At 39.8% G+C, this 24,345-nt stretch overlaps 1 protein-coding gene across 12 annotated transcripts in view; it reads right to left on the bottom strand.

Moving 5' to 3' along the window:
- LOC127789972 (uncharacterized) overlaps positions 1-19,401 on the bottom strand; it is a 37,609-nt gene extending 18,208 nt beyond the window's left edge. For 3 of the 12 annotated variants that reach the window (XM_052319110.1, XM_052319111.1, XM_052319109.1), the window contains exons 1-2: positions 19,151-19,401; positions 17,929-18,123 (exon numbers count right to left, since the gene is read on the bottom strand). The gene's annotated coding sequence lies outside the window, so the exon portion shown is untranslated. Of the gene's footprint in view, positions 1-1,033; positions 1,606-11,541; positions 11,614-17,928; positions 18,124-18,216; positions 18,319-18,383; positions 18,507-19,150 lie in introns of those variants that run through there. The other 9 variants (XM_052319114.1, XM_052319119.1, XM_052319118.1 and 6 more) reach the window with 9 other exon arrangements.
- Positions 19,402-24,345: the final 4,944 nt, after the last annotated feature.

The following is a 24,345-nucleotide window of genomic DNA, read 5'->3' as shown; positions in this document are numbered from 1 at the left end:
GAGAAAACAACCACAATAGAAAATGTAAAACGGGAAATGCAAGAACAATAAAAGTGATTAAGTAAGAAACATCAAACCAAACAATATTAGGCGCAGATTTATCCTAGTTCGGAATGCCTTTGGCAATCCTACATCCAATCTTCAAACACCCCAGTCGAGCAGCCTTTTATTAGGATGAAACCGATCAGTACATCAAGCCTCTAAACCCTTATCTATATCCCCGAGTACAAGCACTCATTCTCCCAAGAAAACACAAGACTAAAACCAGCCTTTCTCTTCTCAAGAATGGAAACCCAGCACTCGATCATAAACAAGATTAGAAACTCACTCACAGAAATCATATGCAACTGCCTCCCCTGCCCTCTTATTTATAGAAAGGGCAGACATCCCAAGGTAACTAATTACTATGGGAATATTACAGTTGGGCCCTCAAATTTCTAAGTAATTACACTTATAATTTTAAGCCCTAACTATTCTAATCTTCCAACCGATAGTCTTCAATATTTTACTGATCTTCTACCGCACAAACTCTAGGCAAACTCAACATTAAGAATTCGCAATGGCCTTGGTGGGTTCAAAATGCTATCTTAGGGATGTCTTGTGGGTTCATTTTGATCTGGCAATAGCCTGCCCTAAGATCCATTTTAGAAAAAAATGGTGGCATCCCTTAGTTCATCTAGGAGATCTTCAATGAGGAGGATGGGAAATTTATCTTTGATAGTCAAGGCATTCAACTGTCGATAATCCACACAAAAGCGTCATGATCCATCTTTCTTTTTTACTAATAGCACCGGGGATGCAAAGGGGCTATGGTTGAGCTGAATGAGAAAGTGTTGCAACATTTCTTTGACCATTCTCTCTATTTTTGTTTTCTGTGCTGGGGGTAACGATAGGCTCGAGCATTACAGGGTTCTGATTGAGGTTTCAAGATGATGGAATGGTCATGGGTTCGGGGTGGAGGAAAGGTTTTAGGCTCTTTAAATAGATCCTCATATTCAACCAAAAATAAATCGAGTAAGTCAAATTGGTTTACCTCCCATGTTTGTTGGGCCAGACTGCTGACAACCAGCATCAGTTCACCCTTTGCTCCTGGTTCCTCCTTTTCTTCTTCGAGTGCTTGGATAGAGAAGAGCTAAGCCACACTGCTCATTTTTTGCTTGAGTATCATCTGCAATCATTTCCCTGTAATCATTTTACACATTCCCACTTCTTTGCTGCCCACTAATGTTATTCTTTTTTCCTCTTTCTCAAACGTCACCTCCATCCTATTGAAATCAAAGTATATGTGTCACAAGCCTAATGGCATAAGTGTAATAAACCTATAGATGCATAGCTATAGCTATAATAACAGAAGGCATGTGATTGGCGGTTCCGCCTAGGCCACTTGTAGGCAATTGGTTACAATAACAACCAGGAGGTTAGCCTATAAAAGGCAGTGTATGTGAGGATGGGATCTATCAATAAATACATTCGGATCTTTGCTTCTCTAATTTCTTTCCCTCTCATCTCTTTCTCTCTAATTCAAATTCTCCCTCCCTTTCTCTTTCTTAAATTCCTCAGCTCTTCCAAAATAGTCTCAGATTCGAGACTTGACAATTGATATCAGAGCTAGCGGCCTCAATAGTGCTTGTAGAAGGAATTGCGAAGCAGAAGATGGCGGAAGGAACGAGACTCAAACAATTGGAAACAAAAATGGAAACGCTGGAGTTCGGAATTTCGCACACACACGAGGCTATCACCCAAAGTAGGGAAGATGTGGCTGCAATGCGAGAGGAATTGGCGACTTCTCGCGAGGATATGCAACGCGAGCTGGAGAGGCATAGAGAAACGATGGATCAGTTCAGTCAAATGATCAATAGTATGTTTAATATGCTATCGTCCTTACCACAATTCCGTTTGCCATCGGAATTTTCCCCGCGATCTGGAGCTGGACCAAATTCGAATGGATCTGGAATACTTTCGAGACCTCCAGGAGAAGCAGAATCGAAAGGAGTGCAAGGAATTGAGACGGATCCTCAGGTAAGAGAATTTCATTTACAATCTGGTATTCACACGCCAATGCCAAGGCTGGAGATACCATTGTTTGATGGAACAAGGTCAAGGTGGTGGATCCAACGGTGTGAACGTTTCTTCCAATACTATAATGTGGTTGAGCCAGTGTATTACACTGGCCATAGCCTATCTTAATGATACGGATGATTCTTAGTTTCAAGGATGGTTCAGATACAGAGGACTTGGGGTGAGATGGATCGAATTTGCCGAAGAATTGTGTAGGCAATTTGGAGAAAAAAAATATGGCAGATGTGATAGAAGAATTCAATAAACTTCGGCAAGAGGGGGCAGTAACAGAGTATTTGGAAAAGTTCGAAGTGCTAGGAGCCTTAATGCAGAACGCTCAGCCAACACTTACTGAGCAATATTTTGTGTCCAACTTTATTAGTGGGCTTAAGGATGAGTTGAGATCAATGGTGAAGATGATGATGCCAACCACAGTTAGGCAGGCGGCAGAAAAAGCCAGATTACAAAAATTGACGTTAGAAGCAATCTACAAAAGGAATAGGGCCTCCTCTCGTACAGGTCCACTAATTAGTTTACCACCTAGTGGACACACTAGGGAGATAGGAGCGACAGGGAGTACAAGTCCACCAAGAGGAAGTCAGCAAGCCTTGGCTATCAGAAATCCTACTATGGAGCAGAGGAGGCGGATGAGGCTCTATTTCAAATGTGGAGACCCTTACAATCCTGGCCACCAATGTAGAAGACAACTACTGAACATGGAAGGAGGTGAGGAGAAGATATTAGAGAGAGAGCAAGAAGACCTCGAGGAAACAGATGAAGAGACCCCCCATTGTGATCTTGTCGGTGAAGGAGGGGAAATTTTGTTTCATGCACTTAGGGGGACATGCGGAGCAAATCATTAAGGTTGAAGGCAGAGTGGGCAAGAGAAGGATAATGGTGCTAATTGACAGTGGCAGCACCCACAGCTTCCTCAATGAAACATCTGCCACTGAATTAGGTTGCACTCTCGTGAATATTGCCCCCTTATTCATAACTGTAGCCAACGGCAATAAAATGTACAGCAATTATAAGAGTGTGGGATTTAAATGGCTGATGCAAGGGGAAGAGTTCTCTACGGATCTGAGAATTTTGGAACTAGGAGGCTGTGATATCGTCCTTGGGGTGGATTGGATGAGAACAGTCAGCCCTCTGACCTTCGACTTCAATAAATTGGAAGTCACATTGGATTTGAAAGGAAGGAATCTGACTTTAAAAGGGTGCCTCGAGGTAGGGGAATGCAAGGTGATTACAGGAAAAAAGTTACGTAAGCTGTTAATGAAAGGGAAAGGGCAGATATCCCAGCTATTCTCCATTCAAGCCATGGAGAAAGATGATCAGGAGGACTCTACTGCCACCGACCTCTTTGCAAAGGTAACCTTCCCTCCTGTATTACGCCCATTGCTTATGGAATTCAAGGAATTATTTGTAGAACCACACACCCTACCCCCAAACCGCCTGTTTAATCATACAATACCTTTGAAACCCAATTCCGAGCCAGTAAATGCCAGAGCCTACCGTTACCCCCCTTATCAGAAGGCTGAAATTGAAAAACAGGTCAGAACCATGCTCCATGCTTCCATTATCCAACCTAGTCAAAGCCCTTTCGCATCTCCCGTACTTCTCGTCAAAAAGAAAGATGGTACTTGGCGCTTTTGCATAGACTATAGACAGCTAAATGACCTTACTGTGAAAAACAAATTCCCCATTCCCTTGATTGAAGATCTACTTGATGAATTGAATAGGGCTGTCATCTTTACTAAATTAGACCTAAGAGCAGAGTATCATCAAATCAGGATGAACCCTGCCGACATCCATAAAACAACCTTCAGAACACACCAAGGCCTCTATGAATTTCGGGTGATGCCATTTGGACTCACCAATGCCCCAGCCACTTTTCAGGCCCTTATGAACCACCTATTTGCCCCATACTTGCAGAAATTTATCCTAGTATTCTTTGATGACATTTTAGTTTATAGCCCTAACCTCAAACAACACTTATCCCACCTTAAAACCACATTTGAAATCCTGAAATTTAACCAACTGGTTGTTAAACTCTCCAAATGTTCCTTTGCAAAGAATGAGGTGGATTATCTAGGGCATATCATTTCCGACCAAGGAGTCAGTACAGACCCCAGTAAAGTTGCAGCAATGTTAGAATGGCCTAAGCCTTCGTCTATAAAGGAGCTGGGGGGATTTCTGGGCTTAACAGGGTATTATAGAAGGTTTATATAGAATTATGGAGTGATCAGTAAGCCATTGACTGAGTTACTTAGGAAGGACAATTTCGGATGGAATTCTCAAGCTGAAGATGCTTTCAACACCCTTACAAAAGCAATGACACAAGCCCTGGTTCTGGCATTGTCGGATTTCTCTAAGGCCTTTGTGGTGGAGACTGATGCATGTGACCTTGGGGTCGGAGCAGTGTTGACACAAGAAGGAAGACCCTTAGCATACATCAGCCAAGCACTGGCTGCTCGACACCGGGGGCTGAGTGTGTGTGAAAAAGAATTGCTAGCCATGATCATAGCTATCGACAAATGGATACACTATTTGGAAGGAGCCCCCTTTATAATACAGACCGACCATGACAGCCTAAGACACCTTTTGCAACAAAAGTTGCATACGCACCTGCAAAGGAAGGGAATATCAAAATTGTTGGGCCTGAATTATGTGATACAATATAAGAAAGGGAAGGAGAACATTGTGGCAGATGCTCTGTCACGAAGATCAGAAGAAGGGGAATGTAAGGCCATTACCGCAGTGGTACCGGATTGGGTCAAGGAAGTTACTGACAGCTATGAGAAGTTCGAATGGATTAAGTCCCTCCAAACTCAGTTGGCAATCCGGCATACCAATGAACAAGGGTATTCTATGTCTAATGGCCTAATCAGGTTTAAGGGCAGATTAGTCGTGGGAAATGACAAGGAACTAAAATCCAAAATCTTACAAGCACTACATAGTTCTCCTTTAGGCGGGCACTCAAGGGTTAGAGTTACTTACTACCGAGTTCGCCAGATGTTCTTTTGGCCAGGCCTCAAAAAAGAAGTTATGGAATTTATGGCAACTTGCATGACATGCCAACGCTGCAAACATGAACAAGTGGCTTATCCAGGATTGTTACAACCACTAGCTATACCGGATCAAGCGTGGGAAGAGATATCCATGGATTTTATCGAGGGCCTACCCAAATCAGAAGGCCGAAATGCAATCCTCGTGGTGGTTGACAAGCTGACCAAATTTGCTCACTTCATTGGCCTCACACATCCATTCACAGCCCAAGAAATTGCCCGAGTGTTCATTGACACAGTGGCCAAATTGCATGGACTACCTAAGTCCATTGTCTCGGATCGAGACAAAATATTTACCAGTCACTTCTGGCAAGAATTGTTCAAGAACTTAGGGGTGAGTCTACATATGTCATCAGCATACCATCCTGAATCAGATGGGCAGACCGAAAAAGTCAACCAATGTTTGGAATCTTACTTGCGATGTATGTGTTTTGCTCGGCCTAAGAGTTGGGGTAAGTGGCTATCATTAGCTCAGTGGTGGTACAATAAAACTTACCATAGCATCATCAAGAAGACTCCTTTTGAGGCTCTATTTGGATACCAGACACCTACAATGCTTGCCATAACGGGTATCAACAGAGCGCGAACTAATGCAGCAAAATATTTGCAAGACAGGCAGGAGATGATTTCAATACTCAAACAAGAGTTGGCTATCGCTAACAACATAATGAAGCAGGTCGCAGACCGCAAACGAAGTGATCGAAATTTTGAAGTAGGCGATAAGGTCTTTCTAAAGGTCAGACGCTTCCTACAGCCCTCATTCTCTGCTACCACCCCCACCAAGCTCAGTCCTAAGTACTTCAGACCATTTCACATCTTGGAACAGGTGGGTCAAGTCGCCTACAAGCTGCAGTTACCTCCCAACGTGGAATGCCATCCCGTATTTCATGTGTCTCTCCTGAAGAAGTACATCGAGCCTAATGCTGCTGTGAGCTCAGAATCGCCTCCTGCCGTTGAAAAGACCGACGGAGCAATAGAACCACTAGCTATCATCGACCGACGGGTAGTCCACCAAGGCCCCTTGCCCCTCATCCAAGTGTTGGTCCAATGGCCCAATCGATACCCTGAGAATACCACTTGGGAATATCTACCCCAGTTGTTGAATCAATTTCCACGAGCTGCTCAATTACTCAACTTCCTTGGGGACAAGGAAGATTTTAAGGGGCAGGGATTGTCACAAGCCTAATGGCATAAGTGTAATAAACTTATAGATGCATAGCTATAGCTATAATAACCGAAGGCATGTGATTGGCGGTTCCGCCTAGGCCACTTGTAGGCAATTGGTTACAATAACAACCAGGAGGTTAGCTTATAAAAGGCAGTGTATGTGAGGATGGGATCTATCAATGAATACCTTCGAATCTTTCCCTCTCATCTCTTTCTCTCTAATTCAAATTCTCCCTCCCTTTCTCTTTCTTAAATTCCTCGGCTCTTCCAAAATTGCCCAAGTCTCAGATTCGAGACTTGACAATATGGGACTCACATGCTTCATCCAATCCGCACCTAAAACTCCGCCTGGGGATGTTATCCACTGCCGGTCCCAAGCCCGAAGAAAAGAGGAGAGTTGTGTTAGATAGCCGACAGCCAACGTAAAACCTAGTTGGATCCAAAACATGAACTCTAGACAAATATATACAAGCCCTTAAGGACATATATCACTGTGCAGAGACAAGAATTAGAACATGTGGAGGAGATACTAAACCATTTCAAATTACAATTGGACTACATCAAGATTATGCACTAAGTCCATACTTATTTGTTTTAGTAATGAATGAATTAACTAAACACATTCAGACAGAGGTGGCATGGTGTATACTATTTGCAAATGACATAGTGTTGGTGGATGAAACAAAAGAGAGAGTGAACACTAAGCTTGAATTGTGGAGAAACAATTTAGAATCTAAGGGATTTAAATTAAGTAAAAAGAAAACATAATATATGGAAGGTGAATTTAGTAATAATGCAAGAGTGGATGATGTTATAATAAAATTGGAAGACCAAATCTTACAAAGAAAAGACCATTTTTGATATTTGTGATCAGTGATTCAAAAAGATGGAAAAATTCATGAGGATGTCACGCATAGAATTAAGGCAGGTTGGCTAAAATGGAGAAATGCATGAGGGATGTTATATGATAGTAAAAATCCCATTAAAACTGAAAGGAAAATTCTATAGAACAGCTATAAGACCAGCCATGTTGTATGGCTCAGAATGTTGGGCAATCAAATACCAGCATGAGCAAAAGACGAGTATAGCGGAGATGAGAATGTTAAGATGGATGTGCGGCCATACAAGAAAAGATAAAATTAGAAATGAGATTATTCGTAATAATGTAGGAGTACTGCCAATAGAGGAGAAGATGAGAGAGACTAGACTAAGATGGTTTGGTCATGGGAGAAGGAGACCAAGAGACGCTCATGTGAGGAGAGTTGATGAAATGGAATAATTAGTCAAAAAGAGTAGAGGCAGACCCAAGAAGACTTTGGGAGAGACATTAAAGTTTGATATGAAGTATATGGGCCTAAATGAAGATATGACAAAAGACAGAAATACATGGAAGTCTAGAATTCATGTAGCCGACCCCACATAGTGGAATAAAGGCTGAATATGTTGTTGTTGCATTACCCAACAAAAACCCGCACATGCTGATCTACTCACCACTTTACTCCCGTTTGCTATAGTCACTGTGAGAGGTTGTGTACTAATTAGGGGACATTTCAACTTTTGTGCAATTCCTTCATCCAAGAAATTGTGGGTACTCCCACTGTCTATGAGGATCATCAACTTGTATTCTCCCACTCTCCCTTCCACCTTAATGATCTTATTATTGGCCAATCCCCACGAGGCATGCAATGAAATTTCACCTTTATCTTCCTCTCCTTCATCAGGTATTTCTGTTACATCCTCCTCTTCCATACTCTCATCTTCGCCTTCCAGTAGCAGCAGTTGCTTCCTGCACAGATGCTCGGGGAAGTACCTATCCCCACATTTGAAGCAAAGGTTAGCCTGCCTACTTTGTTCCATTAGCCTATCTCCTTGTAATTTAGGGCCTAGAGATGGCAAGCTCTTCACCTCTTGAACTCCCCTGAAAACCTCTCTTCCTTGATTCTTTCCCACGGGAGTCAACACATTGTGTGTTCCTCCCCTATTCATCAGCATTTGCTTCTTCATAAGCGCTTCCATTGTCAGCTCATGTAACATTGCACTATTTGTGGCATGTTTGAGGGTCTTTGGTTGTAAAACCTTCACCATAGGTCTTAATTCTTCACTCAACCCACTTATAAAGCTCGAGACAAAATAAGCCTCTGTGAGATAAGGATTGTGGTTGAGCATCAATACCTTTAACTCCTCAAACCTCCTTTGATAATCCGCCACTGATCCCCCTTGTCGAATTCTTCTACTACATTAGTCATTCCCCTTTCTCCGAACTTCTCACATAATTCCTCTGCGAACTCAGCCCAATGGCATTCCTCTTTCACCTTAACCCATCCTTAATACCAATCATCCCCTGCATCGTTGAGATAAGTTGCAGCTAGAGCCACCCTCTATTGCTCCGATACTCCATACCATTCAAAAGCTCTTTCACACCTCCTAACCCACCATCAAGGGGTGTTTTCGTCAAACATGAGAATATCCAATTTAGGCATAGGAATTCCCGAATGGTCTTGGCCCCCAATTATTCCCTACCTTCTTCCTACTACATTTTCCCCCATTCCCATCGGCTCCTTCTCCATTTCGAATGTTTCTGGCCTCCTTTAACTCATCCCATGATTGGGAATAATTGGTTCTACTCTTTCTCTAGGAAGAAAATCGAGAGATAAACTTATCGAGTATTGACGAGCAAACATCACCATAAACCCCTGCAATTGCTCCCTGATCTGCACTCCCACTTCCTCACGAATTTGACTGACCGCTCCATCTAATTTGCGATCAATAGATATGATCGCTTCATGGTTGCGATTGGATCCAAGCTCCAACTGATCCACTCTCGCCTGCAGATCCAATACCATGGAGTCAAATTGTTGTAGCTGCATCTCCATGTTCTTCATCCTCATACCCTCCGCCATCCTTCTGAATTCACAATAAGCGAAACTGGCCTGGATCGACTCTGATACCAGATTGTCAGGTTTAACTAACAGATCTGACAAAGATATTTCAAGAATTCCGCAAGGAATTCTGGAGAGTTATGTAGGAGACTTGATCAAAGAAGAAGAAAGAGAGAGAGAGAAAGTAAGAGAAGGAGATTAAGAGGGAAATTCGAGATTCAATTCATTCATGCTCTCCTTGATGAGATCAGTCTCTATTTATACTAATCTTCCCTTAACAATTGAAATTCTCCCGCCTAAGTATAACTTGTATCCTAACTACCAACGCCACTTGCAACAGGCATGTGCGCATTTAGCTATTTTGTTTCCCTCCTACTCTCCCGGGTTACACTTAGTTATTTAGGCGGTACATGACAAGCATGGTAAGAGAATACGAGAGAATATGGTTTATACAAGCATAACACATATTCATTTCAAAAGATAACAAGGAAATACCATCCAAAATTTATCAAGGCCAACAATAAACTAATTTCGGCACACAAAACTAGCCTTATTCACTTTAAAGAGAAACTATTAAGATAAACAAAATCAAAGTTCATGTCTTACCCTAGGATAAAGCCAACCAATTATTTTATTAGCTTTTTTACGAAATAAAATTCTGTAAGTGAAACCCCAAAAGGCAATGGTTGAAAAATGATATTTCTGTCTCCAGGTGAATATGATCATAGAAGTTTCAAATAATAATTCCATATTTCTCAAATAAGAACAATACAGTAATATTCACTATGAAATGTAAATACAAACCCAATTCATCAAGTTTCCCCTATTGTTTGAGATCCAGATCTCAGAATCATCAACTTTGCAAGCTCCGAAACGAACAAAAAAAAAATCACAAAATTAGAGGATCAAAGGCTGAATAACTTTGGTTGCCTCATATACTTAACTGTCCGACAATTTCTTAGCAAAAAAATAAAATAATGTCCAACAAGATATCATCCTCAACTTAGGGGTGATGCTTGGGAGTGGCCTTCCACTTTCCTAAGCAAATAATTATTTTCTCTTCTTGTGAAAAATTATTCATGACATTAACATTAAACATCAAATGAACATTATTCAAAGCCGCTCAGTTCTTTAGAATTGACCAACTAACTATGCATAGGAAAACAACATAAACTTAAAATGTGATTCCATTTGCAATGGAAGTAACTACAACACAAAAAAAATGGTCCATCCTGCAAGTTATAACAATTTACTTCTAGGCTCTCACTTTTGTTATCAGGATCTAGGAAGCCATTTCCATAAGATACTAAGGCTTCACTGTCTAAGCCGTGTGCTGTATTTCAAGGTCCTGATAGAGTAAATTTAGGAAATCCTCTTCTATTCTTCTCAATCTAACGGTAGAGTAAAAGCTTATTCTTACGATTGTGTCTTTAAGGATGATTAAAAAATTATCACATACAGCTTCAACCTACTAGCATGTAGAAAGAAACTGCATATTCCTATTTATCTTCTACTAACATAGCTTGCAGAAGCTCTGGTCGAATGATTCCTTTTAGGATGAACACGAAAAACACACGCAATTGATCACAAAAATCAAAAGAGAAAAGTGAACATAATATTTACAGTGGTTCAACAGCAAGGATAGCTACTTGCATTCGAGAAGGGAGAAGAGAAAATTTCCACTATCAAGCAAAGTTGAAGAAGAGTGCAACAGCTGCACAATATCTCACCTTAATCCTAAAATTTGAAAATACATAAGAGTAAATAGTAGTTCACACCCAAGGTACAACCCAAATATTATTTCAGGAATGACCCACGAATCGGGCCACAAAAGAAAAAGAGTTAAAAGAATTCAAGACACTCCACAAAATCCAATCATAAGCAATTGAGATAGTTTCCGGATAACACACTGCATGTATCATGTATGTTTGCCAGTATTTGAATCGTTAAACTCTGGGCATAAAATTTCTATGATAATCAATTCTAGAGAGAACATTTCAACCAAATCCAGGCAAGTTTGGAACTTAACTCCGAACCCTAGCTAGTGTCTTGAACACTACTTCAGAAAGCCTTCCGGGTCTGGGTAATAATGTCCCAAACCACAAGGAGTTCATTAAAAATTCGAGAAATACTAACTAAGTACGTTCAATCAACCAGAAAACGAAGTAAGCATGACAGTCATATGATGCTTGAGAAACAGAGACACGGTCCGACAAAGTCGCTCCGCGTAGACATTTTATCAAACACTTGGTGTCAACTTCAGCAAAAAGGTTCCGATGACAGATCAAACTTAGCAGATTAAAGGATCTCGAAAGAAACAGTCAACCAGAGTGAGATTACAAGAGAGAAAACAAGTGTGAGAGAGTTACCGTCAATTTGCCGTTTTGTGAGCTGGGGCAGTGTTGGTTGCGCGTCGGGGACCCGCAAGAGGCAAGCTATTCAACATACATATGCAGATGTTTATGCTCTGTTTAGTCGTTGGTAAATAAATGGAGGGGAAGTAAAATTATAATAATCAAAGTAATGTTTTTATATACTTTACAAATTTAATGACTTATTATGAGTTAAAATATACCTAATAACCTAAAATGTTAATATATATAAACGACTTGATACAAAAGATGGAGAAAATGATATATATAAATTAGCTAAAGCCAAAAAAAGAAAAACCAAAATGCATAAAAGATGAAAACCAAAATGTATTAGTGAACGAGGGAGCGATTAAGAAAAGATGGAAGGAGTATTTCACAAAATTATTCAATGATGGTGGGAACACAAGAGTTAGTTTGGAACATCTTAGCAACTCCGAAGGGAACGTGAGCAATACATTTTATCAACGCATAAGTTCAAAAGAAATAAAACAAGCATTAAAAAAGATGAAAAATCATAAGGTGATAAGGTGGTGGGATCGGATAATATACCAATAGAAGCATGGAAATGCATGGGAGAATAAGGCATCTCCTAGCTAAATTGAAAAATCAATTTAGCGACGATGACTTTCGCGACGACCAAAAATCCGTCGCTTAATCAATACATAGCTAAATTGATTTAGCAACAAATTTTTGGCTTTAGCGACAGAATATTTCCGTCGCTAAAACCCAAAATTCTTGTAGGCTAAAACCCAAAATTCTTGTAGTGTTTTATCATTTCTAAGAAATTAGGAGTTTTTTTTTTGGGGGGGGGGGGAGGGGGGGTTGTGCTAAATCTCAAGAGTGTCGTGTAATTTATCTTTATTTTTAATACTTTATACATAAATAAATTTAGGGTAAATATGATTATATATATTTGTATCATATAATCATTTGGAAACTAATTTTCCATTTTTATATAATGATTACCTATTATATCATTTTTAATACTTTATAAAAAATAATATTAAATGCAAATGACCCTCTTCCATATTTAAAAATTATTAAAATGAGATAAATAAAACATTTTACCATGCATTTTTAACCTTTCCTCTCTCATTTATATGGATGACAATTTGTGTCCGACCCGCGAGTTTCCTCCCAAATCCATCCTAATTAAAGTGAGTTTTTCCCCAAATCAATTCCAATTTGAGTAAGGGATGGTGAAAAATCTGACACCAAAAATTGGATTTGGGATGAGAGAGTGGGATGATACACCTGACCTCAAACTCAAACCCAAAACTATGTATATAATGTTACAACAACAATAACATATCCAGTTTTTATCCCATTATGTGGGGTCGGCTACATGAATTTTAGATTTTCATATATTTCTGTCTTTTATCATACCTTCATTTAGGCCCATACACTTCATATCAAACTTTAATGTCTCTCCCAAAGTCTTGTTGAGTTTGTCTCTATCTCTTTTTTTAACTAATTATTCCATTTCATCAACTCTCCTCACATGAGCGTCTCTTAGTTTTCTTCTCACATGACCAAACCATCTTAGTCTAGTCTCTCTCATCTTCTCTTCGACGGATTTTGTTAGCCAAGAGATGCCCTATTCTCCCATGCATTTCCATGCTTCTATTGGTATATTATCTGATCCCACCACCTTATGATTTTTCATCTTTTTTAATGCTTGTCTTATTTTTTTTTGAACTTATGCGTTGATAAAATGTATAGCTCACGTTCCCTTCAAAGTTGCTAAAATGTTCCAAACTAACTCTTGTGTTCCCACCATCATTGAATAATTTTGTGAAATACTCCTTCCATCTTTCCTTAATCGCTCCCTCATTCACTAATACATTTTGGTTTTCATCTTTTATGCATTTCACTTGGTTTAGATCCTTTGTTTTTCTTTCTCCGGATTTAGCTAATTTATCTATATCCCTTTCTTCATCTTTTGTATCAAGTCATTTATATATATTAACATTTTAGGTTATTAGGTATATTTTAACTCAATAAGTCATTAAGTTTGTAAAGTATATAAAAACATTACTTTAATTATTATAATTTTACTTCCCTTCCATTTATTTACCAACGACCAAACAGAGCATAAACATCTGCATGTGTATGTTGAATAGCTTGCCTCCTGCGGTCCCAAACGCACAACCAGCACTACCCCGCCTCGCAGAACGGCAAATTGACGGTAACTCTCTCACACTTGTTTTCTCTCTTGTAATCTCACTCTGGTTGGCTGTTTGTTACGAGATCATTTAATCTGCTGAGTTTGATTTGTCACCAGAACCTTTTTGTTGAAGTTGACACCAAGTGTTTGATAAAATGCCTACGTGGAGCGACACTGTCGGACCGTGTCTCTGTTTCTCAAGCACCATATGACCGTCATGCTTACTTCATTTTCTGGTCGATTGAACATACTTGGTTAGTATTTCTTGAATTTTTAATGAACCCCTTGTGGTTTGGGACATTATTACCCAGACCTGGAAGGCTTTCTGAAGTAGTGTTCAAGACACTGGCTAGGGTTCGGAGTTAAGTTCCAAACTTACCTGGATTTGGTTGAAATGTTCTCTCTAGAATTGATTATCACAGAAATTTTATGCCCAGAGTTTGACGATTCAAATACTGGCAAACATACATGATACATGCAGTGTGTTATCCGGAAACTATCTCAATTGCTTATGATTGGATTTTGTGGAGAGTGTCTTAAATTCTTTTAACTCTTTTTCTTTTGTGGCCCGATTCGTGGGTCCTTCCTGAAATAATGTTTGGGTTGTACCTTGGGTGTGAACTACTATTTATTCTTATGTATTTTCGAATTCTAGGATTAAGGTGAGATATTGTGCAACTGTTGCACTCTTCTTCAACTTTGCTTGATGGTGGAAATTTTCTCTTCTCCCTTCTCGAATGCAAGTAGCTATCCTTGCTGTTGAACTACTGTAAATATTATGTTCACTTTTCTCTTTTGATTTTTGTGATCAATTGCGTGTGTTTTCCGTGTTCATCCTAAAAGGAATCATTCGACCAGAGCTTCTGCAAGCTATGTTAGTAGAAGATAAATAGGAATATGCAGTTTCTTTCTACATGCTAGTAGGTTGAAACTGTATGTGATAATTTTTTAATCATCCCTAAAGACACAATCGTAAGAATAAGCTTTTACTCTACCGTTAGATTGAGAAGAATGGAAGAGGATTTCCTAAATTTACTCTATCAGGACCTTAAAATACAGCACACGGCTTGGATAGTGAAGCCTCAGTATCTTATGGAAATGGCTTCCTAGATCCTGATAACAAAAGTGAGAGTCTGGAAGTAAATTGTTATAACTTGCAGGATGGACCATTTTTTGTTTGTTGTAGTTACTTCCATTGCAAATGGAATCACACTTCAAGTTTATGTTGTTTTCCTATGCATAGTTAGTTGGTCAATGCTAAAGAACTGAGCGGCTTTGAATAAGGTTCATTTGATGTTTAATGTTAATGTCATGAATAATTTTTCACAAGAAGAGAAAATAATTATTTGCTTAGGAAAGTGGAAGGCCACTCCCAAGCATCACCCCTAAGTTGAGGATGATATCTTGTTGGACAATATTTTATTTTTTATTTTTTGCTAAGAAATTGTTGGACAGTTAAGCATATGAGACAACCAAAGTTATTCAGCCTTTGATCCTCTAGTTTTGTGATTTTTTTTTGTTCGTTTCGGAACTTGCAAAGTTGATGATTCTAAGATCTGGATCTCAAACAGTAGGGGAAACTTGATGAATTGGATTTGTATTTACATTTCATAGTAAATATTACTGTATTGTTCTTATTTGAGAAATATGGAATTATTATTTGAAACTTCTATAATCATATTCACCTGGAGATAGGAATATCATTTTTCAACCATTGCCTTTTGGGGTTTCATTTACAGAATTTTATTTCGCAAAAAAGCTAATAAAATAATTGGTTGGCTTTATCCTAGGGTAAGACATGAACTTTGATTTTGTTTATCTTAATAGTTTCTCTTTGAAGTGAATAAGGCCAGTTTTGTGTGCTGAAATTGGTTTACTGTTGGCCTTGATAAATTTTGGATGGTATTTCCCTGTTACTTTTTAAAATGAATATGTGTTATGCTTGTATAAACCATATTCTCTCATATTCTCTTACCATGCTTGTGTTTGTTACAGTATCCATACCCATGTTTGTCATGTACCGCCTAAATAACTAAGTGTAACTCGAGCGAGTAGGAAGAAAACAAAATAGCTAAATGCGCACATGCCTGTTGCAAGTGGCGCTGGCAGTTAGGATACAAGTTGTACTTAGGCGGGAGAATTTCAATTGTTGAGGGAAGATTAGTATAAATAGAGACTGATCTCATCCAAGGAGAGCATGAATGAATTAAATCTCGAATTTTCCTCTTAATCTCCTTCTCTTTCTTTCTCTCTTTCGCTCTCTCTCTTTCTTCTTCTTCTTCTCTGATCAAGTCTCCTACATAACTCTCTAGAATTCCTTGCAGAATTCTCGAAATATCCTTGTCAGATCTGTTAGTTAAACCTGACAATCTGGTATCAGAGTCGATCCAGGCCAGTTCCGCTTACTGTGAATTCAAAAGGATGGCGAAGGGTACAAGGATGAAGAACATGGAGATGTAGCTACAACAATTTGGCTCCATGATATTGGATCTGCAGGCGAGAGTGGATCAGTTGGAGCTCAGATCCAATCGCAACCATGAAGCGAACATATCCATTGATCGCAAATTAGATGGAGCAGTCAGTCAAATTCGTGAGGAAGTGGGAGTGCAGATCAGGGAGCAATTGCAAGGGTTTATGGTGATGTTTGCTCGTCAACACTCGGTAAATCTATCCCTCGAATTTCCTCCTAGAGAAAGAGTAAAACCAATTATTCCCAATCATGGGATGAGTCAAAGAAGGCCGGAAACATCCGAAATGGAGGAGCCGATGGGAACGGAGGAAAATGTAGTAGGAAGAAGGTAGGGTATAATTGAGGGCCAAGGCCATTCGGGAATTCCTATGCCTAAATTGGATATTCCCATGTTTGACGGAAACACCCCTAGATGGTGGGTTAAGAGGTGTGAAAGAGCTTTTGAATGGTATGGAGTACCGAAGCAGCAGATGGTGGCTCTAGTTGCAACTTATCTCAACGATGCAGGGGATGATTGGTATCAAGGATGGGCCAAGGTGAACGAGGAATGCCATTGGGCTGAGTTCGCGGAGGAATTATGTGAGAGGTTCAGAGAAAGGGGAATGACTGATGTAGTGGAAGAATTCAACAAGATTCGACAAGGGGGATCAGTGGTGGATTATCAAAGGAGGTTTGAGGAGTTAAAGGCATTGATGCTCAACCACAATCCTCATCTCACAGAGGCTTATTTTGTCTCGAGCTTTATAAGTGGGTTGAGTGAAGAATTAAGACCTATGGTGAAGGTCTTACAACCAAATTTTTAAAAAATAAAAAATTAAAACATTGACCTTCATGAAGCTGCATAAAAAACAATAAAAACTTCAGAAAAAAAAAAAAAAATCTAGATTATGAATATTTTTTGGCCAAGAACACTTACCTGCAAAGATCAAGACGGGGCCAAGTAATCTTGGAACTAATTATATAGGAACTGCAAAATAATAATACAAGAAAAATACACCATTCTTCTTTATTCTTTCTTTTTCTCACATCCCTAACTCCATGTTACCACTTTCCACTTACACACAAATTATATATGAACTGCAAAGTAATAATACAAGAAAAATAAATCAAACAAGGTGGTGGAGCTATTTGGAGAATAAAACTTAAAGAAAAGAGCACATGAGATAGTAGAGAACAATCAAAATAGAGACTCAAGGGAATAGGATAATTTATTGCAAAAGGAGAAGAATATTATTTTTTTGGGAAACTATTACTTGGTTTGCGAATCATTGAAAATTACAATCAGGAGCCACTAAGTTTTAAATTTAGAAGTAATCCACATGCTAGAAGGATAGAAACTATACCTATGCAAAAGGGACAGACTCTTAGCATGAAGTAGCATAAATATATAGGTAAGCTACCAAGAATTACGCAAATGCAAGACAAGTGAACATCGATCTTATAGTATCATCTTGAAAACTTCAGGGAAAAAACAAATGTTAGTTATAGAACTCTTGAATTTTTTAGAACTAGATTCTATCAGGAAGGAATTCCAAAATCATAATTAAAATTTTTAATTACTTTTTGGAGCACAAAAAACTAAAACACCAAATTCAGTTTGATAGACCAGTGGAACAGTGGAAAACTAGAAAAATAATTCTAGATACTAGAAGCTACAACATAATTTCAAGGACAAGAACCATATATATGTATATATATATATATATTTCCAAAGATACTATAGATTAATATGTTTGATTACAATAACCTTGAGCAATGTGCAAACAGGAGGGGGAACTGTGAAGAAATTACTTGCACCGATAGAATTCCCAATGGTAGAAGTGACATATTACTTTTTCACTCCTAGTGACTTCACCTACGAAATCCCCTTCAATAATCTCTCTGTACTCTCCATGTCCTCGGTTCTCCAATGTTTGTCTCTTTTCAGCTTCTTTCCAGTCAACTAAATCAAACAATCAAAATTTTCCAACTCAGCGATGTTTCCAAACTTAAATAACAAACCGGATGAAGGTGAAATTAGTAAGACTAATAATACCTAACTTTTCATATGGAAAAAGAATGAAAAATCCTAATCTTAAGAGTGGCAATCCTTTCAGCGTGCAATTTTTCCAGCTCAGGATCCTAATATGACCCAAACCTAGTAAAGCAATTTGGATACACATAGATAAGTGAAAATGTTTGAAGATGCAAAATTCAACTTACATCCATCAATTCATCAAGATCAACCTCCTGATTAATTGATGCGGAAGCCTGCGCCTTTTCTTGAGCTAACAGTTCCCATAGGATCAGTAAATGGAACCATAGAAGCAATAACGATTTGCCAAACTAGTAGCCACATAACAATTTATTAGTATATTGTTTCATTTTTTAGATTTTTTTTTTTTTTTGGGGGGGGGGGGGGTTGGGGGGCATTATATAAAGAACAAAACTGTATCACTACATCGAGCATGCAATCCTTTTAACTTCTGAGGAATATCCAATAATATTAGGTAAGACTGTAAGGTAGCTACTTAAAAAGAAATCAGTGCACTCCAAAAGCCATCTCGTATCAGACTATCGTTAGATCTTCTTTTTTTTCTTTTTCTTTTTCCATGTTCCTTTGAGATGGCTGTAGGTTAAAGTGATTAGATCCAAGATGAAATAGATTTAAAGAACTCCAACCTAGATGAGTACATCTCTCATCATCCCAAGTTTGAAGGTTCAGAGACAGACTGAACTCAATAAACAAACTAACAACAAATGAATGAAAATGGACAAACTAAAAATATCAAATATAGATTGATTCGAATTAAATTGAATAAGCAATATAAATAAAAACAAAAAAGAACAAAGATGATAACATAACCATTGAGAGAGAAAACCAAGAACCCACTTTTTGGTAGTCACGAGCTGCTGGTGCCATAACATTTCAACACAGAATACATATATATACACACACAGAATATATATATATATATATACACATATACCTTTGAGGCGGCGGAGGCGGATATCGCAGCGGTGAAGGCGGAGGCGGACCTGGCAGCGGCGGAGGTGGAGGTGGAGGCGGAGCCCGATCGAGCTGGCGGCGGCGGCGGCGGGAGGCAGAAGCGGCGGCGGCGGCGGCGAACGGAGGCGGAAGCAGCGGCGACAATAGGAGGCGGAGGCAGCGGCGGATGGGTCGACGGCGAGAGTAGTTCAGAGAGAGAGTGAGAGAGATAGAGAGAGGGGGGGGCGGGGGGTAAAAAAGATTGGGGATTTGGGGAAGGAGGCGGGCGCATCTCCGCGCCACAATTTTTGTTTTTTTTTTTAATATTTATTTATTAAATAAATATAAAATAATTTATGAAAATAATATTATTAATTATTTAATTAAAAACTAATAAAATAATAATCTAAAATGTGGTAATAAAATAATTTAAATTATTGCATCAAATTAATATTTATTTAAAAATATAATTATATTATAAATCTAATAATTATAATAAATAAGTTTGATATATTATAAATCTAAAATTAATTTTTTATTTTTTTATTTTTTGGTATTTAAACAAATATTAAATAAAAATATTACAAAAATAATTCAATGCATACAAAATAGAAAAATAAGATTAGGGACCAAAAATGTTTAATGAAAAAAAATTTATATGTGTTTAATATCGATTCAAAATATATGAAAAAAACATCAATTTCAAATTTCAAATTCAGAACAAGTTAATTATACCATAAGTCCAAAACTTAAAAACATACGTGAAGCAATATTCTTCTTAAGAAAATGAAAATTATACAAAATGCATTTATTGAATGAATAGTTTTATGTGGGAGAATGTCTCGATCAAGATGCAAGAGAGTGTCTCTTAACGTTTTCGAGAGGCTTGTAAAGAGAAAAACAAGTTTAGGGCACAAATGAGATCACCTGCAAGTCTTTTGATACATAAGTCAATTTTGTATTCGAAGTGAAATTATAGTTGTTGCCAAAATATAACAATTTATTTTTAATTGTGTGCAGATGTAAAAGTCTTGTCATGATATATTAAGGGTCGTGTCTTCAATGATGAGAATCTTGGCGAATAAGAGAATCTGTTGAGCAGTTGGATATGGCAATTAGATGGATCTTATGACCCAATCGTGCTGATGGTCCGGTAAACTGATGGTAGAGTTGATGATCTGGTGAGCTGATGGTAGGACTGATGATCTGGTGGGCCTATCGATTTGGTGACCCATGATAACCGAGTGACCTTGGATAGCCGAGTAGTCTTGGATAATCTAGTGGCATTGGATAACCGAGTGGCCTGCAAAACAAGAGCACTGTAAGGGCGCGGGTGGGAGTCCTGCACAAACTCTCCAATGCCTAAGTCAGTTCTTGAGAGAGAAAAGTGAGAAATTGTACTTGAAAAGCTCAACCGTACATACCTCATGATGAAGGCATGGCCTTCTATTTATAGTAGAGGGTGAAGGGAACCACGCGACAATCATAGTGAGAGTTTCGCAGCCCGCTCCGAAGATTCTGCAACCCATTTCGAGGTTTCAAAGCCCATTCGGCTAGGAGCACGATGACGAGAGGAGGCCCACTCGGTTATGATCGAGTGGGCCATAAAAACGGTGGGATTGGGTGACCCACTCGGCATAACCGAGTGGGCTCCCACTCGGTTGTGCCCTGAGTGGGTCTTCTTTTGCTTCCACTTGATGCTTTGTTCTTCTTTCTTTTTTTGCTGCCATATTGGGGCCCACCTTTAATCAAGTATTGGCTTGATTTTTTTGGGTATATCAATTGCTCCCTTCTCTTTTAGCCGAGGAGCTCGGGTGAAAGAGCATATAGTACTGGAAAAATTTAGTGCATTTCTTGCCATATTTTACTTGTCTTCAGAATACCGTTTGTGCATGTTTACTCTTTATTTTCTATATTTATCCGTAAGTTTCGATACTTTTCTGTCTCTTGAGCCCCTATAAATAAGGTTCAAGCTCTTCATTTGACCCACATGAAACTTGGTCGTGGGTGTCTTCAGAGGTCAAATTCTCTCAGGTCTCAGCGGGTTTCAAGCCTCGTCGCATTTCCAACCCGTTGTGCGAGACATTTGGCCACTCAGTCATGACCAAGTGGTTATGTTGGTGCGATTGGGGGCCACTCGGTCATGACCGAGTGGGTACGACCAAGTGGGCGTCTTCACCTGCTCCCGGTCGTTTATTACTTTCTTCCACAACTTTTTTTTCTTCATTTTTGTACTAATGTTTTTACTTCGTCTACAAGTATTGTTTGCTGTGACCATCAATCTTTTTCCACCTCTTCATTATTTTAAACAAGGTAACGCTCTCAAGTCTCTTTAATATGTCGAGGAGAAGACTGGCATCACCCCCCGGCCCCGCGCACATTCCTGACGATTCAAACTCTCGGCTCCGTTACAGAGATTTCGAAAAGGTTTACGATGCCACTCTCTCTGGAAATATGATGAGGTATCATCGCCTTGATAAGTTGGACCCCTCCCAAGTGGATGAAGGCTCCCTTGGTATTCATTTCGCTTCGTTTGAGGTGGGACTCCACTTTCCTCTTCCGCCTTTTTCCATGGAGTGGTTATGTCATTATGGGATTGTTCCAGCTCAGCTTCATCCTAATGGTTGGGCCTAGCTGGTAGGTTTTTCCGTACTTTGTCATCAGAGAGATGTAGTCCATTCCTTGATACTTTTCAGTTGTTTCTATCGGTTACGAAAGGCTAGTAAAGACAGTCATTTCTACACGCTCCAAAAGATATATGGCTTCGAGCTATTTAACCCCTTTCCTAACAAGATCAACCGGTTCGAAGAACGATGGTTGGTGATAAAGCCTCCACCCGATTGGGATGCTCCCATGTATTGGAATCATCATGATCCTAGCCAAGGGTTCCCTCCTTGCAAAGACGTTCGGGGCGTATATCGTCGTCTCGTAGGGACGCTAATAGCGTAAGGTTTTGTTGATTTGCCAAGCCTATTGAATTTAGAGAATTTTAGAGTCGCGGGTTGGGGGGTTGTAACGCCAACTACTCATCATTTATCTTCTACGTTGTCCAACCAAGGAATGGAAGGGGTCGAGGAGGAGGAGATGGAAATGCCTGGGCTATCTCCGCATCCTCCTTTTGATCATCAGGAGGAAATCACTCCTGGGCGTAGATTACCTTTTGCCATTGTCTTCGTTGTTCCGTTATCGCATTACTTCCTATACTCAATGCTTTATATTGATTTTTGTAGGGATGGCGGGATTAGGCAGACTGATGGAATTGCGCAGGCGTCATCGTGAGAAGGAGGCACGCATTGCGGCAACGATGACGAGGGTTTTACTCGTGGCACCGAGGGATCCACCAATTCTCGACCTCCTCGGTCGCGTAGACCTGCAAGAGTTTCTCCTACCATGGTTGAAATGCGTCGTTGCCCGAGAGGTGACATTCGAGTGTAGAAGTTCCTTCTCCTATGGAAAGCCCAGCATCAGTCCCTCTCTTATGGGAAGAGACCATTAAAGTTCCTTCTCCGGCTCTCAGTTCTCGTGGGGGGGGGGGGACGAAGTTCATCTTCTCAATTTGCTGGAGACATGGCCCGGGTGGAGGAAGAATGTCGTCGCCCTATGATCCCCAATAGGAAGGACCGTCGTCATCTTAAGAGTGAGAAATCAATGAGGCCACCTCTTATCCTTCCCATTCCCCGCAAGGTAAAACATACTATGATTCTTGGGGATGGTACAAAGCTTAGCGATCGGGACTTCAAAGTTTCTCTCGAGATACTAGAGACATACCCTATTTCCGAACCTGGGATTGGTGCTCGTCTCATTTATTCCACCATTCTCCCTCGAGATGAACAACGGTTTATTGGCAATAAACATGCCCAGGCTAGGGATGAAGTAGAGAAATTCCTGGTGCAAGGGATTCAGGGGATCATTGCCTCTAATGCAAGGGATATGGCATATCGCGAGCAAGTAGATGCTCAGATGTCAGAGTGGAGGAATCGCCAATCCGCCTGAAATGAAAAACACCAGGAGCTAAAGTGTCGCGCTTGTCGGGAAGCGAAATGTGGAGGCAGAGCTTGAGGGCATGCGTGCCCAGCTATTTGAGGTTGTTGTTGGTACCTCGGGTCTTTAAGGGGAAATTCTGAATTTACGCTCTAAGGTGGAGGCTGAAAAACAAAAGAATGTCGGGTTGATGACGAAGCATGAGGAGCTTCTACAAGAACACTATTTGTGCTTGGCGGAGCTGAAGATAAGTCCTAGGGATGCCCGCACCATTCGTGCTAATGCGGTGAAGAAATATCGTCTTTCGACCGACTGTCAAGATAGAAAGAGGAGGTATGTCTTAGGCTTTTTGAAGTATGGATTTTATCTGGCTCGCTCCTATCTAGAATCTCAACGTCCGGGAGAGACTTTTCCTGAACTTCTGCTCACTCCTAAAGTTGAGGAGTCTACTTAGGTGGACTGGTGTCAGTATGAGCTGAATGCTCCCATAAGTCCTTCTTCTTACTTGGATTCTTTTATGGTGGATGACTTGGAGAATCTGACAAGCCCATGGGGTCCATTTCCTTTCAACTGTGAGGGAGAAGATGTGGTGGACAACCCTGAAGCGATTGAAGAGGATCCCAATGCAACTGTTGAAGGCGTGCCGAATATGATCGAGGCTGAGGAAGGAGAACTTCTAGCTGTGTTCCCTGAGATTCCTGCTGCATCGTTCGGGTCTACCAGACGCTCCTCTCGCAAGTCTCGCTCCCGCGAGTATATCCTCATTGTTGTTTGCTTGTTTGTTTTTGTTTTTGTTTTTTTTTTTTTATACTCTCTGTTGTTCTTACTGCAATAAGAGTTGTCACTTTATTCCTATTACTTATCTTCTTTGATCCGCTCAATATGATTCATTCCTTAATGTTTGTCTTATTCTTTAATGTTAACCTTAGAGGATAGAAGGTTAGGGTTTTTCTTTCATTGCCAGGCCGCAAGTTGGCTTGAACGTATTTTACCTAGCTGTCTGGCCATAAGTGGGGCAATAGTTTTAAACGTATTTTACCTTGTTGTCGGGACGTGAACAGGGCAACGATTTCAAGCGTATTTTACCTCGTTGCCAGGCCGTGACAGGGGCAACATGTTTGAATGCCTTTTACCTCGTTGTCGGGATGTGAGGGGGCAACGGGTTTGAACGTCTTTTACCTCATTGCCAGGCCGTGAGCGGGGCAACAGGTTTGA

Source organism: Diospyros lotus, chromosome 14, assembly GCF_014633365.1.
Source record: "Diospyros lotus cultivar Yz01 chromosome 14, ASM1463336v1, whole genome shotgun sequence".
Classification (NCBI taxonomy): domain Eukaryota; kingdom Viridiplantae; phylum Streptophyta; class Magnoliopsida; order Ericales; family Ebenaceae; genus Diospyros; species Diospyros lotus.
This window is presented reverse-complemented; position numbering and strand designations above follow the sequence as displayed.